This window comes from Miscanthus floridulus, chromosome 11 (assembly GCF_019320115.1).
Source record: "Miscanthus floridulus cultivar M001 chromosome 11, ASM1932011v1, whole genome shotgun sequence".
Lineage (NCBI taxonomy): Eukaryota > Viridiplantae > Streptophyta > Magnoliopsida > Poales > Poaceae > Miscanthus > Miscanthus floridulus.
This window is the reverse complement of record NC_089590.1, coordinates 46,233,214-46,240,551: the sequence shown is the minus strand read 5'-3', so window position 1 is coordinate 46,240,551 and position 7,338 is coordinate 46,233,214. Positions and strand designations below refer to the sequence as shown.

At 48.9% G+C, this 7,338-nt stretch overlaps 1 pseudogene; it reads left to right on the top strand.

Annotated features, from left to right (window-relative positions):
* Positions 1 to 4,830: 4,830 nt before the first annotated feature.
* On the top strand, positions 4,831 to 6,901 carry LOC136494359 (scarecrow-like protein 23; annotated as a pseudogene).
* Positions 6,902 to 7,338: the final 437 nt, after the last annotated feature.

Genomic DNA, 7,338 nt, shown 5'->3' with positions numbered 1-7,338 from the left:
GGAACCTAGGGTGCAAAACATTTCTACGGGAGAATAGAAACATATTTTAGACACAAGGGGTGAAGTGGGCTAAGTGTAGGGCTTAATTATTGCAAAAATTTAGAATTAGCCCAATTCACCCCCCCCTCTTGGGCATCTTGATCCTTTCAATTGGTATTGGAGCGTTGTGCTCCCTAAATTAGGTTTAACCGCCTAGAGCAAGATGTCCCACGGGGATGGACCCCCTCTTATCTTTGAGGAAGATGATTTTCCTTATTGAAAAATTTGCATGGAGACATACCTAAAGGCTTTAGATGTTGAAGTTCTTAGAGCCGCCTCAAAAGGCTTCCCAAAACCTAAGGATCCCGCCAACCTTCAAGGCGATGAGGTTAACTACGAGAAGTGGAATGCAAAGGCTAGAAATACCCTCTTTAGAGGCCTTTGCAAGGATGTTTTTAACCATGTGCGGAACAACAAAGACGCCCATGCACTATGGTCGGACATTTGTGCGCTCCATGAGGGAACCAAGAGTGAGCGTGAGGAACGCTACCACCTTGTGATGAAAAAGCTTAATTCATTTGAGATGCTTTCTAGAGAAAGTGCCAATGAGATGTATTCACGCTTGAATGTTCTTGTAGAGGAAGTCAATGGGCTTGACTCACACAAATGCAACCCTCCGATGTTGTGAGAAAGATCTTGAGTGTCCTCCACATTGACAAATATGGGTATATTGTGATGGTGCTTCATCAAGGTGATCTTTTCACCGCTACACCAACTCAAATATTGGGGAAGATCAATGCACATGAGATGTACATGCACATCACTCCACAAGATGGCTCTTCTTCCACCAAGAAGAAAGATTTGGCATTCAAGGCTAGCCAAGAGAAGAGGGGCAAAGCAAGAGTTGATCATGATAGCTCAAGTGATGATGAGATTGATGATACAAGTCTTGCTCTCATGGTGAGAAAAACTACCAAGATGCTCAAGAAGCTAAACAAGAATGGTGTCAAGCTTGATGGCAAGAAGAAGAAATTCTTCACTAGTAATAGAAGGAAGCCCATCTCCGAAATGGATTGCTATAACTATGGAGAACTTGGTCATCTAGATCATCAATGCCCCAAACCTAAGAAAGACAAGTACAAGAAGAAGTACAAGGGCAAAAAAGATGACTCAAGTGATGAAAATAATGATGAGAAGAAGAAGAACAAGCCATACAAGAAGAAGATAGCAAGAAGAAGGAATTTCACAAGAAGAAGAAGAATGGCAAGGCATACATTGCTGGTGGTTGGCTCACAGATATTGAATCCTCAAGTGGCTCATCCGATGATAAAAGTGAGAATAAGAACGAGAAGGTGGCCGCTCTTGTGATTGACTCTTCACTATCTTCACCGACACCGCCGTCGTTATCCTCTACACACCTATGTCTTATGGCCAAGGGTGAACGAAAGGTACAAAATGATGATGATAGTAGTGGTGATGATAATGCTAGCAATGATGAAAGTGGTAGTAATAGTGATGAAGAATTTGAATCATCTTCTTATGATGATCTTGTCAAGTTGCTAAACCAATACATTAAAATCATTAGAAAGACAAGAGCTAAGAATGAAAAGCTAAAACTTGAGAAGGACTCACTCTTAGCAAAGTATGACATAGCCAAAAAAGCTAGTATTGAGCTTAGAGAAGAAAATAAAATTGTGTCATCCAAACTCAAGGAGCTCAAATCCTCTAAAAATAAGCTTAGAGAAAAATATGATAAACTTGAGGGGATACATAATGAGCTTACCACTAGTTACAATTTGCTAAAAGAAGAGTACACCAATCTCAAGATTAATCATGACAATCTTGTTCTTTCTCATGAGTTATTATTCAATGAGCCACATGATGCTACTAACAATGTTGTTAAGATTGATATAGCTACATCATGTGATGACTTGATTGTTGAGAGCATTGAGCAAGGTTCTAGTAGCAAAGGCAAGAAAGTGGTTGAGTCCGACAACTATGATGAGTATGTCAAACTCAAGAATGAGAATGAAAAGCTCAAGAAAGATCTTGAAAAGCTCAAATGACTGACCGGACGTTGTTCTGGTTGTGACCGGACGCTGGTCTAGTTGTGACCGGACGCTGGAGGGTGAGTCCGATCAGTTCATTTATTCAACTATAGTCGTCTGGTACTGACTGGACGCTGAGTGGAGGAGCACCGGACACTAGGGTGCCTGCGTCCGGTCCACTCCATAGAGGTTCCAGAGAGGTTTTTTTCTTGACCGAACACGTCCGGTCGGTGCTGACCGGACGCTGGTCAGAGTCCGGTTAGAGCTTAACGGCTCGCTCTGACACAGTGGCGGGTACAACTGACAGTAGCTTCTGGTCACCCCGCAGAGTGATGACCCAGCCTCCAAACAGTTATGTTTTGAATAAGGGGGTATAATTACTTACTCCACTCATCCATGGGAGGTCTCTTGCTCATTTATTCAGCTGAGAAACACCTTTGGAGTGCTAAGGAGAGCAAGAGCCTAGTGGGGTGATTGAGATATGATAATCTAAGATTAAGGACCTTATTAGTGCATAGGGAGTAGCAAGTGTGCATCCACCTTTCTCATTAGGCTTGTCTTGGTCAAGTGAGAGTTTGTGCTTGTTACTCTTGGTGATCGCCATCACCTAGACGGCTCGGTGGTGATTGGGAGCTTGGTGATCATCCTGACGGAGCGTGTGGATGACCCAAGTCACTTTGTGAGCGGTTGTGGACGATTCACCACGACGGAGTGTCAAAAAATCAGTACATAGAGAGCACTTGATCCTTGCGCAGATCAAGGGGGGCTACACCCTTGCGCGAGTGCTCTAACGAGGACTAGTGGGGAGTGACGACTCTCCGATATCTTAGAAAAACATCGTCGTGTTCCTTTCCCTCTCTTTACTTTGAGCATTTACATTTGAGAAATTCATTTCTTGTCTTTACATTACTAGAATTGTCATGCTAGAGTAGGATTGGAACCTAGGGTGCAAAACATTTCTACGGGAGAACAATAGAAACACATTTTAGACACAAGGGGTGAAGTGGGCTAAGTGCAGAGCTTAATTATTGCAAAAATTTAGAATTAGCCTAATTCATCTCTCTTAGACACGTTGATCATTTCAATTAGGATTCCCGATATTTAGCGTTGCACTTGTTGCATTTCCTATAGTACTGATCCATTCTAGAGACAATTGCAATTGAAGAACTTTGGAATCCAACCGTACGTGCATCTTGTACAGCTCGGTAGGTACAGGACTGTTGTTTCGCGAGAATTTTCCATGCTTATGACCAAAGTTTTCAGTACTGTAAAAATTTGACTGTAGTACAGGTCGGTAGGTATAGGACGAATGTTCCGTTTGGCTGGCTGCGGGCGGCTCCGGCTCCTACGCCAGAAATCACTGTTCATCTATATGTATTTTCACTGTTCATCGAAGCATTTTTTCTCTCTCCCTTCCCTCCCCACTCACAAACGCCGTCGCAGTAGCCGAAGCCAGAAATTCGAGCTCCACCGGCTCCGGCTCCCGCAGGCCTTCCTGTCAGGCCGCCCAGCGGCCGACACCCTGCTACAGTGCCAGGAGCCGGAGACGGCAGGAGCCCGACTAATCGGTTCCTAAGGACTTTGTTTCTAGAACTGTGGATCAATCAATAGAATAGAATCGTGCTGGGGCAGAATGACATGATGAACGCCGACCTTATCGAGGATTCTGTGTTACAATGATGCATGACAATCTGGCTCTTGGACTTTGTAGGCTGTTAAGTTTCCGTGACGGGTGCTTAGTTGTACCAGCAAAAGAACATCGCGTACTACTGTCGCAGAGAAATACAAAAATGCTGTATGCATAACAAGTTCGATCTATTGTTTCTTCTACCGCGGGCCCCTTGACCCTTTCAAGAACGGAGGGCCATGGTTTCTAGAACGGAGGGCAGTGCGACCGGCGGACCTCAGCGATGGTAGGTAGTCTATCCGGTGGACTCGAGTGTCTCCATCTCCGGGATGCCCTTATTTAGCTCTTTTTCATGGTCACATACGCCCCTCTGTGCTATGGCCCTTCCGGCTTTCGCGCAAAGGGTCCACTGCCTTCCCTTCGTCGCATCTTCTTGCCGACGCCTTTTTCACCTCCCTTCCAATAGGAATCAGCATGCAGCCACCCCTTTCCACAAATTTTACCGGTTCCACGCCCATGTCCAAACACACAAAGTCAAGTCCACAGAACGTATGCTCGGCTCAAGTGGCCTTGACGTATACGATGATGCCCGGGTCAATATCTTCTTGTGCCAACTTAATTAGAAGCGAACCCAGAGTTCGAGAACTGAATTAAACCGTATAGAAATTGTTGTACCTATCGAGGTTTGTCGTGGTTACTACTATAGGTCCAACTTGCGCTGCTAAGCCAGACTACAGTGTAAAAGCACAACCTTGCAGCACGGAAAAGATGCCATCCAAAGCATACATACGACACATAGTACGTACACCTGCGTCATATAAACTAGGAGTCTCTGTTCCGCACTAGCCCCAGAAGATTGTTTGATAACACTATCAGCATGTTCGCTTGTTGGTTTCAGCCAGGGCTTATCAGTCATGGTATAGTATTTTTCTCTTATAACAAACTAAGATCAGCCGAGCTTATCGGTCCAGAAACTAACCAGCGAACATGTTGTATCTCTGAACAATGTTTCCATGTAAGGCCAGGGAGTGGTGGCCTGATGCCGGTAGACAGGAAGATCCTCCTTGCATAAAACAAAGAGACGGCGGCCAACGAACGTTCTCCTCCCCCGGCATATCCTATCCTTGGAATCCAAGGCCACGTCGCTGGGAACAAGCCAAAACGAACCGGGGCAGCATATGGAAGCATTTCTTGCATCCAAAGCTACACGCTATTCCCTCTTTCTCCTCTTGCCTAGATCTCCTAGATTCCTTTGCTGGCTTGGCTTTATATATATATATATAGCTCTCGCGCCGTACCCCCCTTCCTCCCTCCCTTCCGATCCCCATCATCATCCTCGCCGTCGCCGTCGCCGTCGGCCATTTTGGTGCGAGGAGCAACTGTGAGGATCGTGTAGGTACGCTGGAAGGTGTACATGAACCTGACGTTGAGTCTAGCCATCAATGGCGGCACTGGCACGACCAAGAAGCGCAAGCTACTGCGGGACAGCGTCGTCGTCGACGACGTGATGAGCTGCGACGGCAGAGACCACCACAGCAGGGTCGTGAGGCTTCTACAGGCCAGGGAACGGATGATGGCCAAGCTGGAGGTCGACGATCCGAGGGTAGCAGCAGCAGCTCCAGATGACGGTGGCGGCGGCCTGCGGCTCATGCATTTGCTTCTCTCGTCGGTGGCCGCGGCGGAGTCCGGCGACGCGCACGCGGCCGCCGCGGCCCTGCACGAGGTCTACCGGCGCGCGTCGTTCCGCGGCGGCGACCCCGCGCAGCGCGTCGCGGCCTACTTCGCGGACGCGCTGACGTCGTCGAGGCTCGTCCGGTCGTCGTGGTCGTCGTCGGCGGCGGCCGCGGCCGCGCCGCCGACGCGCGCCGAGCGGTTCCTGGCGTACACCATGTTCTACCAGGCGTCCCCGATCTACCAGCTGGCGCACTTCACGGCGAACCAGGCGATCGTGGAGGCGTTCGAGAGCGGCGGCCGCCGGCGCCTCCACGTCGTCGACTTCGACGTGTCGTACGGCTTCCAGTGGCCCTCCCTGATCCAGTCCCTGTCGCACGCCGCCTCTGCCGCCGCCGCGAGCACGAGCCCTGACCACGAGCAGCAGCTCACACGACGGCGACGGGGACTGCGCCGAGCCTGTTTCCCTGCGAATCACCGGCTTCGGCAAGAACCCCGACGAGCTGAGGCAAACGGAGGCGCGGCTGGCGCGGTTCGCGAGCGGGTGCCCCAACCTAAGGTTCGAGTTCGAGGGCATCGTGGACGATGATGGTCCAGACAGTGGCCGCCGCCATGAACGCATCAAGGTCGACGACGACGCGACCGTGGTCGTCAACCTGGTGTTCCCGGCAGCAGCAGCACAGAGCTCGATGACAAGCAGTACAAGAGAAGAAACGTGCACCGCGTTGGCTCGCATCCGCTCCCTGAATCCTTCCCTGGTGTTCTTGGTAGAGAAAGATGGCGGCGGTGGCGGCGGCGGCAATGCCACGTCGAGAGGACGCCGCTCAAGCGTGCTCCCGCCGTTCACGGACAGCCTGCGGTACTTCGCCGCGGTGTTCGACTCGCTACACGAGTGCCTCCCCGCCGACAGCGCCGACAGGCTCGCCATAGAGAGGAACCATCTGGGCACGGAGATCAGCGACGCCATGGCATCTTTAGCAGACTACAACAACAACTATGGCGGCGGCGATGACGATCACATGGCAGAGCCTACCACTACCAGTTGGAAGCCGATGATGGAGCGCGCGGGGTTCGAGCGCGTGGAGCTGAGCTCACGAACGGTGAGCCAGGCGAAGCTGCTGCTGAAGATGAAGAGCGGCGGCGGCGGGTTCCGGGTCATGGAGGGCGAAGGTGGCAGGGCCATGTCGCTGGCGTGGAGAGATCGAGCGCAGCTGATCACCGCGACCGGGTGGCGGCGCCGGCGCCGATCGATCAACAAGCAGGCGTTCAGCTAGTACATACAGTACATACGAATGAAGTCTGAGATCGGAGCACAGTTCGTCGATAAAGTATACTTGGACGATCGTCGTCTTCTTGGTTTGTTCAATTGGTTCATTGTGGAGACAAGGTTTGGTTCTGTTAGTTTTTCTTGTGCTTTTCTTCGTTGATGATGATCGATACACACATGTAAACTAGATGCCAAAAGTGTTACTACACACGATTGGTACGTACAGAAATAGACTTGTAGACAAATCAAAGCACCATTAGATTCGAAGCATATATTGTCCTTTCTAGCTCGCATGGACGGGCCGCATCAAAATGGAGTGGAGTTTACTGGTTAGATCAATTAACTACAATTTCAATGGTAAACTGGTTTTAACATACGCCATCTCTTAATTATCTTAATATACATACGATGAGCTGACTGCTGCACTACTGATCCATCTATCTAATAGTATAAACAAATGCTGGTAACAATGCGTTAGTCAAGCTGGGCAGATTGCCAAGCGATTCTGTGTCCATAGTTAGTAATATATAAACACACAGGCTAGTAATCTTTGTATTTTGACTAGTTAGTAATCTTTGTATTTTGACTTGTAGTTTGTACTAGTTAGCAATATTTATAACAAAAGTTGTAGACTTATTATTTGCGGTCAAACAAAGGACATGATATATATATTGGAGGAGTACTTAGAACGCATGACTTTATGCTCCAGCAGAAATTACATGGAAGGTCTACACGCATATGCAGTA